The sequence below is a fragment of the Lemur catta genome, chromosome 9 (assembly GCF_020740605.2).
Source record: "Lemur catta isolate mLemCat1 chromosome 9, mLemCat1.pri, whole genome shotgun sequence".
In the NCBI taxonomy this organism is placed as follows: Eukaryota; Metazoa; Chordata; class Mammalia; order Primates; family Lemuridae; genus Lemur; species Lemur catta.
The window spans coordinates 56,434,966-56,447,468 of record NC_059136.1 but is presented as its reverse complement, the minus strand read 5'-3'; the positions used below and the strand labels follow the sequence as shown (position 1 = coordinate 56,447,468).

The 12,503-nt window shown below is 46.9% G+C and overlaps 1 protein-coding gene across 1 annotated transcript in view; it reads right to left on the bottom strand.

Moving 5' to 3' along the window:
- Nucleotides 1-7,122, bottom strand: part of NCALD (neurocalcin delta) — a 367,660-nt gene extending 360,538 nt beyond the window's left edge. Inside the window, exon 1 of the mRNA XM_045561927.1 lies at nucleotides 7,065-7,122. The gene's annotated coding sequence lies outside the window, so the exon portion shown is untranslated. The remainder of the gene's footprint in view (nucleotides 1-7,064) is intronic.
- Nucleotides 7,123-12,503: the final 5,381 nt, after the last annotated feature.

The following is a 12,503-nucleotide window of genomic DNA, read 5'->3' as shown; positions in this document are numbered from 1 at the left end:
CTTTATAGCAACAGAAAATGGACCAAGGCAGAGGTATGCATGGCCTTCAGATAATGGAAACAGAAAAAATAAACCAATTAAATGGTCTAGTGGAGAAAAAGAAAGTTATAGAAGGACCTAAAAATAGTTTCCATCTTATCTCTGCTTCAATAATAGCAGATTAGCATGTATTCTCTTGGAAATGTCACCCAGGCAACCAGAAATACAAAGACAAAGATTTTCAAAAAATATATGTATATAAATCTATTTTTGCCATCTTTTGAACATAAATGATCACTATTGCAGAAATACAATAATTAGGAGATTATATTTTAAAAAGTAGGTAGAGAAGGAAATTTCATAAATAGGTCCTTAGTGTAAAATAGGGTAATAAGGTATAAAAGTCGAGCTCTATGTCTGTAAGAGGCCCTGACCCATTGTCTCAAATTTGAGCCAACAATCTATTAGAAGTGTTAAACATATTTTTTCTATGTTTTTCAAATCTCATGATTTTATCTCATATGCCAAAAGCAGGCTAATACAAAAACTGGTAGACTGGCAAGTTTTAAAAACAAATTTGGGAAGCTACCTTAAGTCCCACTTAACTAGGGTAACTGTATGTCCCTGTTTACCTGTGTTGCCTAGGACAGTCCCTGTTTGTGACTGTTGTTTTTGATATAATTATTAGAAAGCACTCCCTTTTCACTTGCAAAAGTGTCCTGGTGTGAGCAATAAATTATATAGTCACCTTATATTTAGCCAAGAAATGTTTTTGGACCACTTATCATGCCCTAGCAACTAGATTGGACACTTAGATTAGTAAAAAAATTTATAAGATAGGAACAATCTAGTTGAAACGACAGAAATAACACATGAAACAACAGTGAAAACTGAATAATCATTGGTGTAGTCTAGGCTGTAAGTGCCTCAGTTCAGATCAGAGACAAAGTAGAGAGTATCTCCTTCAGTGGCACACACCATAGAACTCATGATAACGGCAACTATGCTTCTTGAGCACCTGCTGTATACCAGGCACAATGCTAAGTATAATGCCCACGTGATCTCACTTCATGCTCAAAACAACCCTATATGCCCATTTTAAGGATGAGACTCTCAAGCACATGCTGTTGTCAAAACCATCAGCTTCTCTTTTTGCCCTGCAGCAGCACAAGGTGTGGTCAAACCCTGGCCAAAGAATGCTGAATCAGTTAGGGCCCAGGCAGGAAACTACAGAGGCTGCTCTTTAATCCTCCTGAGGAGTCCTACTGAAGAGGCTGTTGAGAAGGAAGCCATAAGGGTTTAGGAAAGCAATGAAGGATAGTGCAGGTCTCTATGGCGAGCAATAGCAAGAAGCTATCACGGCCCGCTAGGCCTGAAGGCGCAAGGGGAGGAATTGGCTAAAGGAACCCAAGGAGGGTGGCTCTATGGAGAGGACAGCTGCCAGGCACTCTGGCCTTTGGCACACAGACACCCCAGCCTGCAGCATGCAACCCAGTGGAGGGATGAGAGAATAACCACTCTGCCTCACTCTCCTCCCACCCTCCATCTCCTGCTGGACCCACATTGGCCAAATTATACCAGAAACCAGAAGACAAAGATGGCCATTGTTGCCAATGGTAGAGATTGCATCTTGGGGCACAGAGCCAGTGGAGAAGGGAGCCAAGGAGATGTGGCAGGGCTGACAGGAGCTATCCAGCTCACTTGCTGTCCTTGCCCTACAGAGGAGCTGGGCTCCAATGGAGGCAAAGTAACTGGCCTGGTCACTGTTTACGAGTTAAGGCAGTGCCAGGTAGGCAAAAGGTCACCATCCCAGCATATACATGAGGCCAGAGCCAGCTTCGTGGGCGTGTGACCACCTGTGCCATCATCACACAGGCCCCGTGCTCAGAAGGGCCCATGCTTGCATTAATGCTCTGCTAGCACTGTCTTGAAATCTCTAATATTTTTTAAACAAGGGTCCCCACACTTTCATTTTGCTTTGAGCCCCACAAATTATGTAGCTGGTCCTCTGCAAGGCAAACCATTTTCTTCAGCTGGTGAGACTAAATTCTTTAAGTATCACGGTATTCCAGATACACTATTCAAAGGAAAAGGATCCAAAGTTAGTATCAAACAGAGTAACAATGATACAGTAGGATATATAACATGGTAAAATGAAGAAGCATTTTACCTTTTTCCTTTCCTTCCTCTCTTTTGAAGTCAAACTGCAAAGCCACGGAGAAACCAAAATTAGCTGCCCCATAGAGAGAAACAGACCTTAATTACAGTCGCCTCTGCACAGCACACAGTGAACGGATTTTGGCTCTTGCCCAGTTAATGTGATCACTGCAGACAACCAAACAGAATAATTTATGTCCTGGAGTGGACTCTCCTGATACACCCCATTTGATGGACTACAGTCATCAAATTAGCCAGGTAATTGCCAAAGCCACCCTTTACCTGGCCTTGTGTGACCAGTGTACACAGGCCCAAGTTTGGAGCTGGCATTGAAAACACATGGATAAAGGACTTGCAGATGGGCCGGCAGCACTTACAAACAATAGGAAGCACTGGCTTAGAAACTTGAGCCTGTACTGCTTCTGCTTCCCTTTCCTGAAAGACTCCAACATCCTTAGCCTTCCTCTGAGGAATTACACTTCCAAAAACACTTGAGAAAGCCCCAGATGACAAGCCAGAACAGGTCAGGTGGTGGCTCTTTCACCCATTCATTTCCCCCAATGCCATCCAGCGAAGTGAAGCCCAGAAAACTTTCAGCCAAAGTCAGAGATCAAACTTGCTTTGGGCAGCCTCTTACTCCCCCCATACTTTTCACAAATACAGGATGGTAGATTTTAAGTGTTTATTTGTTTTCTTGTTTAAAGACAGAATAGGCTGGGCGTGGTGGCTCATGCCTATAATCCTAGCACTCTGGGAGGCCGAGGTGGAGGATCGCTTGAGGTCACGAGTACGAGACCAGCTTGAGCAAAAGTGAGACCCCCTCTCTACTAAAAATAGAAAGGGAAAAAATTAGCTGGACATGGTGGGCCTGTATTCCCAGCTACTTGGGAGGCCGAGGCAGGAGGATTGCTTGAGCCCAGGAGTTTGTGGTTGTTGTGAGCTAGGCTGATGCCATGGCACTCTACCCAGGGCAACAGAGTGAGACTCCATCTCAAAAAACATAAATAAATAAAGATAGAATAAAATTTCACAAGATCAAATCAAAAGCATTTAGAAAACCTCTTCTGTATCAGGGAACCTAGACTCCAGGTGGTAAATAAAATCTAGGGGCCCTGTAACAGTGCCCACTCCTGAGCCCTGTAGTGGGGTGGATGGTGGCCCCCCAAAATATCTCCAAGTCTACACCCCTGGAACTGATGAATGCGACGTTATTTTGGAGAAAGGGTCTTTGCAGATGTCATTACGTTAAGGATCTTAAAATAAAACCATCCTGGATCATGCAGGTGGGCCCTAAATCCAATGACAAGTGTCCTTATAAAAGGTGCACAGAGGAGAGACGCACAGAAAAGAGGAGGAGGCAACGTGACCCAGGAGCAGAGGCCGAGTGGCGCAGCCTCAAGCCCAGGAATGCCAACAGCTACCAGAAGCTACTAAAAGAGGCAAGGAATGAATTCTCCCCTAGATCCCCTAGAGGAAGCTCGGCCCTGCAAACACCTCGACCTCGGACGTCTGCCCTCCAGAACTGTGAGAGAATAAGTTTCTGTTATGTTAAGCCACCCAGTTTGTGGTAATTTGTTACAGCGGCCACAGGAAACAAACACGAGCCCTCAGCCCCATCTGTCACCAGTGGCCTCAGCTTCACACACTCCAAGCCTTCCTAAGCAGCCCTTCCGTGTTCACAGTGGGCCCAGTTCTGGCCCCAGAATGGTTCTGACCCCTTTCCCCCAACGCAGTGCTTTGTGGATGCGGAGACGACAATATCTAGTCCCACGGAGCTTTTTCAGACCAATAGTCCCTCAGCCATGCGTCAGGGCAGGGGGGTTCCACCTGCCACACGAGCCACTGTTCTGCCCATCCTCCAGCTCATGAGTAATCCCCTCAACTTGTCCCGGCCAGCCCAGCACAGAGGGAACTGTCCTCACCCTGCTTCTGAACAGTATTCTCTTATGTAGCCCAAGGTGTCACTGACGTTTAAGCAGCCACGTTACACTGTCATCTCCTCTGGAGCTTTCAACTTAAGAAAGAAAAAAAACTTGCATCTTTTTCACATGTGGTAAACATGATTCAAAGGCATGTTGTCACCCCCTAAAGTACATAGGAAATATCCTTTTTAATCTAATTATAATAAAGCAGGTACGAAACATTCTTATGAAGTACATGATTTCATTTCTTAAAAGGGGAGGATGTGAGAGTCACCCACTACCTACTGACAGCCAGGCCAAGTTGGTACACGTCTGATTATTCCCAAAGAATCAAAACACACAGGTGTGGGGAAAACCTAACGTTCCAGATCCAGCTGGATACACAGGAGAAATTTTCTGATTATTTGTCAGGCTTCAAATCTCAGCTCCGTAACTTAGTAGCCCCTGACTTTGGAAAAGTCATTCAAACTCTCACCTGTAAAATGGGCATAATGATCACGCTCCCTCGTGCTGGATGCTCCCTGCCTGCTCCTCCAAGTCCTCCCTTCTCCCCTTTATGGACTATAAGGCAGTCCCACATCAACGTGCTTTCTTGCCCTCTGGCTTCTGGCTAGTTTGGCCAGTTGGGAGGCGCTAGCCTCAGATAACCAGGGGGTGGAGGAGAGAGGTTGAGGACTGACTCCCCCGGTGCCTCCCTGCCAGGCCACAGTTTAGTAGTAGCCATGTTCCTGTACTGAGGACCACAGCTCCTGCCAGTAGCCCTCTCCCCCCAGCAATTCCAGAAACTTCTCTGTTACATCACTCTTGCTAGTCACTTTGGGTGGTTTTCCCTAAACTTGCCTGCCCCTTTGTAAATAGTCCCTTCATTAAACTTTCTTCAGGTCCCTCCTTTAGAGTGTGTCTTCTGCCTCCTTACAGGACCCTGGAGGATAAATCCTTCACACGGTATCTGAACTGATTGAATTGCTACTTCGGCATTTGCTGTCATTATTGCTATTATTGGCAATAGTAGTCAGTTACTGTCTGAGGAATCCTTGGCCATGAGGTATCTCAGTTCCATAGTTACCTTTCTTCCCCAAATTCAATACCATTTGGTGTAGTGATAAACACAATATTTTTAGTTTAGAGGTAGAGAAAATTATTATGTTTTCTTTCATGTGGATCATTAAACTAACCTCTCTGCTGCTTCCCTCCTCTCCCTTCCCTAATGTCAGAGTCCCTCTGATCATGCCATGGTCACAGGCAGCATGGAGTCAGTGGCTCCTCATGCCCCCAAAATGAAGTTTAAACTCTCTCACTACCCCACACAATTCAGTTCCAACCTACCTTCAAGAATGCATTCAACACTTCACACCCACTATTATGGCTATTATTAAAACAAACAAACAGAAAATAACAAGTGTGGACCAGTATGTGAAGAAATTGGAATCCCTGTGCATTGCTGGTGGGCATGTAAAATGGTGCCACTGTGGAAAACAGGATGGCAGTTCCTCAAAAAATTAAACACAGAATTACCATATGATCCAGCAATTCTACTTCTAGGTATATTCCCAAAAGAATTGAAAGCAGGAACTTGAACATGTATCTTTACACCCATGTTCATAGCACTGTTATTCACAATAGCCAAAAGTGGAAGCAACCCAAGTATCCATTGATAGATGAATGGATAATAAAATGTGGTATATACATACAATGGAATATTATTCAGCTTTTAAAAGGAATGAAATGCTGACATGTACTACAACATGGATGAACCTTGAGGACATTAAGGGAAATAAGCCAGTCACAAAAGGACAAATACCACTTAAATGAGTAGTCAGATTCATAGAGACAGAAGGTAGAAGCGTGGTTGCCAGGGGCTGGGAGGAGGAGGAAATTGGGAGTTGTTTAATGGGTACACAGTTTCAGTTGGGGAAGATGAAAAAGTTCTGGAGATGGCTGGTGGTGATGGCTGCACAATAACGTGAATGTATTTAGTGCTACAGAACTGTACATTCAGAAATGGTTAAAATGGTAAATTTTATGTTGTGTACATTTAACCACAGTTTTTAAAAAGGATGTATTCAAGAAATATGTATTGCTTGCCTATCGCACAAAGCACCGTACTGGGGCTACCTCAGCAAACAAAATGGAAGGTCACTGTCCCCGTGAAGTGAGTTCAGCTCCTGCATTTCCCCGACACACGCCACATTCTACTCAAAGTGTTGCCCAGTTATGACTTTCACTTTCACGTTAGAATATGAATTCCTTTAAGACAGGGGACTAGATCTTATTCAGCCTATATCCCTAGAACCTAACACAATGTTGAATATGTAGGAATTGCTCAAGGATATGGTTAAGTGGGTCAAAATCCAGCCAGAGAAGTCTATGTCCTCTTTTTTCTTGCAGCTTCTAGCCAATCAGTATTTAAAATTTCTTGACATTTCATGCTAAACTCATTTTAAATATTCTGTTCACAAATAACTCTACTAAATGTATAAATTGTGGATTTCAAATCAGAACTCCTCTGTATGCTAGCATGTGACCTTGGGCAAGTTACTGAGATAAGCCTGTTTCCCTTATCTGTGAAGTGGGAATGGTAACGGTATTAGCATGAACATCTGTTGTTTTGCAATCCAAAATCCAAAGGCTCATCTCCTGAGGACAGTGTAACAATTTTCTGCTGAAAAAATACCGCTCCTCCCACTTCTCAGTCCATGGCTCAGGCATGAAACTTGTGAGCAAGCCCAAGCCTAGTAACAAGTGACACCCGATCACAGGAAGGAGACACAGGACCCAATCAATGCTAATGAGTCAGATAAAGTCATTTTGTGCACTGCTGGGTTTGAGGTTCCTGCTTTCTGGCAGGATTTAAAGCCCAGACTAAGTAAAGTCTGGAGCTCTTCCAGCCATCCTACAATGAGAGGGGGCCTAAAAATCGTGAAAACTCCAAGAAATCAAACCAAGAAAAATAGAGAGAGAAATCAGGTCCCGCTAACGATGCTTGAGCCCTGGATCAAGACATACCTGAAATGTCTTCCTCTGGACCGAGGAGTTCTCAGAGCCAAAATAGCATTCCTTTTTTGCTAAAATAGTTTGAGTTTGGGGGTTCCTGACATTTGCAACAGAATTGAGTTCTAACGAAAGTAAGTACCTCCTGGAAAAGTTGTTACAAAGATTAAATGAGGTACCCCATGTAAAGCAGGAGCACTCAGTATACACTAAGTATACTCGTTAGATGGCAGCTGTTAATATTAACTATGGTGATTGTTTAATGTTGTGGTGGAAAGCTCCTGCCATCTTCTAGAGACCACTTTTAACTCATGTGCTCCATCCCTGATTTCTGTCTTCAGTGCCTTCCACTGACGCTCTCTAGGTTAGGATTGGTGAGAACAAAATCTGTCTGTCACTACTTCCTACTCCCATACTCTGACAGACATCACTAATTAATCACAGCACTGTTTCCTGCTCAGCCTGGATCGAGCCTTGGAGTCCTATTCAACCCAGCTGTCCAGGCAGCCACTACCAATCAATCAGAGATGACAGGCAAAATGAAACCGATTTGTCTCGGCTCCAGTGCAACGGTTGGCAAAGTTGTTCTATAAAGAACAAGGCAAGTATTTTAGACATGGTCTCTATCACATATTCTTCTTTGTGTTTTTTAGGGTTGTTATGTTCTATTTTGTTTACAACCCTTTAAAAATGTAAAAAGCATTCTTTGCTGTCTCAGCCATACCAAAATCCCTACTCTAGAGCCTTGAAACCAGACTCTGAGACTGCCTCAGGGAACCAGGCACTATCTTATCTTCTTTTGCAGGGCTCCTGGGAGCCCAGAAGTGGAGTGCATGGAAATGCCACCTGAGTTAGAAAAGCACCCACAGAATACACTGAATTGCCTGAAAAGTAACAGAGAGGTTTTGATGATAGGAGGTCTCCTGCTCTCGTCATACAAATCCCAGGCAATCTGAAATCCACACTGTGGGGAAGCTATAATCCAAGGAAGAGCTACAAAGCCCACGCACGTTGTGACCTTCACCTCTGCCTCCAGAACCAAATTCATTGCATGACCCCTTCAAAGAGCTGGACCTCCTTCCCCCGCAGCCAAGTCTAAGATGCCTGACCTTTTCCTGAGGGAAGTAAGGAAAGAGAAAGGGTCAGACCAACATTTCCCCATTGTTAGTCTGCCCCTCACAACTACAAAAACACCTCTGAAATGGTTCCAAGATAGCATGTCACATTTCTTTTGACTCACCCTTGATTAATTAGTATTTCCCAGAGTATTTAATAGTAGAGTATTACATATAAAGATTGGTTTGGTCTTATTCTCTACTATTCTCCATGTCTGATTCTGGCTTTAGTAAAAACGACAATATGCTTGACTGATGTTCATTTATTCATTCAACAAACATTTACCTATGATCAGAATCCATCTTTCAAAGCACTCGCAGGTAGGAAGACTGATACATAGATCATGATGCAGAGTGGTGAGAGGGGTATGTACAGGGTAACATGACAACATGAAGCAGGGACAACACAATCAGCTGGGGAGGGGGGTGCCAAGGGTCTGCAGGAAGGCACTGTTGCCAAGGCTGAGTAGGGAAGGATGCACAGGAGCTGACCAGACAAGGAAGGGTAGGGGGATGATAGGTGCTAGGCTCTATGGCTTGAGCAGAGGCTACACATGGGGAAGCTTGGGAGATGAGGCTGATCAGGAGAGAAGGGGGGGGATGATGAAAGTCTCTGGAGTCCAAACTCTATCCTGAAATCCACAGAAAAACCCTGAAGGAAATTAAGCGGAATGACTGGCTTAGGTTTGTGTTTTCAGAATGAGTGTTCACAGTCTGGGAAAGGACTAGAGTGAGCCAGTCCTAATTGGGAGCAACAAGCCCAGCTTGAAAGCAATTAGAACAATTCAGGCAAGAAGCAATGAGGATACGAACTGAACCAGTGACAGTAGGAACTGAGAGAAGGGGACGTAGAACAATGACAACAAAAATAATAAGAGCACACATTTAGGCAGCACTTAGTAATGACAGGGCACGCTGCTTAATGCTTTCTGCACATTAACTCATTTAATCTTCACAACAACCCTGAGATAGATGTGGTAGCTATTATCAACCTCATGCCACAGATCAGGAAACACAGAGGAAGGAGCCCAAGGTCTAGGAGCTATTAGTGTCTGAGATACAACTCAAACCCAGCAGTATGGCTGCAGAACCCACACTCCGAATGTCCACACTGGTGACTCTCCTAGAACAGTTATAGACAGAGAGTGTTCAGGACTGGACACCGAGTGGTTGACACAGGGGAGACTGACTGCAGGACGATTTCCAGGGACTGGCTTGGGTACCTGAACATGTGATTTTCAGTTTCTTGAGCCTCCTCTGAGGCTGGTGCCCAAGTCTGTACTTGGCCTGGCAACATCTCCCCCACCCCATATATCCACACTCCCACCATCACACCACCACCTCGGCTCCTTTGCAGTCCTTGACTCACTGCCTTTGGCCATAAAGCCAAGCATCCATCTCCTAGTTGATGTGAAAAACCTCTCCAGCACTGCCAATTAGGTCTGAGAAAGCCCTGACAGCGAACCTTGCTCTTGGTAATACAACGGCTTCGGTCTGTTATTATCAAATCAGTCAGAAGTGGGAAAACTTTGAGCAAGCTTGTGTGGTTTCCTTCTCAGAGAGTGAGACCTTAGCCCTCCTTCTGTGTTTCACCGTATTGTCCTACACAACAGAACGTGCACCTTCATTTGGGGCTGGCATGAGCACAGCAGCGCACACAGCCGCCTTGCCTGCAGCCTGCAACAGACCAGCAGGAGGAGAATGACCCTGGCGGGGAGATCTTCAGAGAGCCAAAAGGCTTTCTTTCTCCCGGCACGAAAGTTAAAGCAAGCATCTGCAGCAAAAAAAAAAAAAAAAAAAAAACTTGTGTATTTCCTGCGGACAGGGAGACCTCCTGCCCCTCCCGGGCTTATACACCCACTTTGCACATCCTGCTTCTCTGGGAGCTAAAAATAAACCGGTATGCACTGAAAAACACTCAAACACATCTCCCCAGCACACCCTTCCCGAGTCGCCGAGGGCAAGAGACATGAAGTCTTTCAGGTCCCGGATCCAAAATGCAGACCGTTTCCTCGTTTGGGTTCAACCAGCGCCTTTCGGCCGCTCCCCTACCCCCTCCCCACAAGCCCACCCCTCGCCCCGGCCACCTGTGGCCTCTCAGGGCCGACTCAGAAGGCCAGGAATCCAGCGTGTGCCCTCGACCCCTAATCCGCGACCCTCCGGGCGGGATGCTCCAGATGTCCCCGGGCCACCAGGCTCACGAACGCCCCCTTCCGACCCAGCGCTCCACGTCCCGCCTGCCCGCGAGCCGCTCCGCGGCCCTCTGCAAAGTTCTCTGTCCTTTTCTACCGCCCATCCTCAGGGTCTTTGGTTTTGCTTTATTTTCCCTCAGAGCCACTGGGGACCCGACAGAGGAATGGCCGGGGTGAACTGCACCCAGGAAGGGGCTGCGGGTCCGGGTTCCCAGGACCGCGCGCTCCTCGCGCCCACGCCCGCGCCCGCCGCGCCCCGAGCGCACCGGTACCCCCAGCCGCGGCTCCGGACGCCGCCGCCCCCGGCACGCCCACCCGCGGCACCGCCGGCTCCGCTCCGGCTCCCGAGACGCGGAGGGAAGGCGCTGCGACTCACCGCTTCGGCCGCTCCCGGCGTCTGTGTCGCGGCGGCGAGGCGGCGGCAGCGGCGGCAGCGCCTTCCCTCCGCCCGCCTCCCCCTGGACAGCACCGCCGCCAGCCGCGCCCCCCGCCTCAGCCTCGCTCGCCGCCTCCCTCCCCGGGGCCGCCGACCCTCCCCACTGCAGCCCCGCAGGCAGCCTCCCCCGGGTGGGCTGCACGGCGGGGCGCAGGGGGGCCGGACGGAGGCGCGGGGTGTGCAGGTGCTGCGGACGCCCCCACCTTGCCCTGTGCGGCTCGCTTGTGTCCCGTAGGCTCAGCGCACCGCCCAGGCCTCTAGCCAGACCGCAATGGTACTTTCCAAGGGGGGCTGTCTGCTTGCCTGGTAGGGCCGTCCGGAGGTCAGATTCAACCTAGAGCACGCCTTCAAAGCTTCAGTCAGGGGGACCCTGGTGTCCCTGCTACCTTGCAGCGAAGTTCAAGGGAGCCTTGGAAGGCGTTTCAAAAGCCTGTCAGATGGCTTCCTCTGGACCCCTCCTGCCCACAAGGTGGAAGAAGGCTGTTCTCGTCTAACCAGTGCTTTCTCTACCCAGAGCGTTCTGTGAAGGGTCTACGAAAGGCTTAACAAAAATCCGGGAGGTGGACATCTGAGGAGCCCTTCCCTACCCCTCCCCTGCAGAATGTCACCAAACTTCCCATCTGGACTAGAGATAATGAGAAACAAATGTCTTGTCAATTCATTCAACCAATATTTATCGAGTGCCTGCTGGCTGCCAGCACCTGTTCCTGTCTTGCTGTGTTGCCGCTCATGACCTCTCAAAAAGCCACTTTGAGTAACTCCTTGTGCTTGTCAACCCCAGTGCCATTTCCAGAACCCACAGAAGGTCTCAAGAACAACTCATCTTCATCAGTTAAAAAAATTGCTAGCTAAAAATAACAAGGCACCATGACCTGGCCATGCTTGTTATAATGATTGCAAAATCTTTTAATATGACTGGTTATAGAAATGACAGTTACATTTAGATCCAGACAGCTGCCAACTCTGATTTGAACATCAAGTAAAAGATTCATCTAACCAAAACCACCCTTTCCTAGTTCTGCTAGTTGCTTTCAGTGGAAAAACAAAAATTATTTGAGAGAGCATTAAATCATTACCAAATACTAAAAGCTTTGCTTGAATTGGATTAGCAGATTAGCCCAGTGGTTTGCTTACCTGAACACACAGTGGAATGACCTGGGGAGTCCTATGGGGGGTAGTTTTGATGGTTTCTGTTTTTTTAAAAAAAACTACTAGAGTTGGGCCCCACGCCCAGAGATTCTGATTGAACTGCCCAGGGGTGCAGCCTCGCATAAGACTTTTTTACCTGGGCCCCAGGAGATTCTGATGTACAGCCAGGGTTGGAAACCACCACGGGATTAATCAATCATCAAGCAGGGCCTGAGGCAATGGGACCCAGAACCAGGAAGTTTTGATGCAAGGAAAGGTCTGAGCAGGTGTTGCAAACTCAAATGTCCCTAAGGGATAAAAACAGATGACAAAGAAGTGACTTAGGCAGGTGTACAGGGCCACACTGGGAAAGACACATGGCCCTAGAGAAGGCAGCCTCATTTTTCCATGAGGGAAATGCAGGTCCAGTGTGGCCATCAAGTCGGGGTATTTTATTTTATTTTGGTTTGGAGTGGTTGTTTTTTCTGTTTGTTTGTTTTCCCAGAGAAACCAGAAATGCACATTTAATGTGAACTCTTCAAATTTCAAAATATTAACTTATTTTTAAAATATTTTATATGCT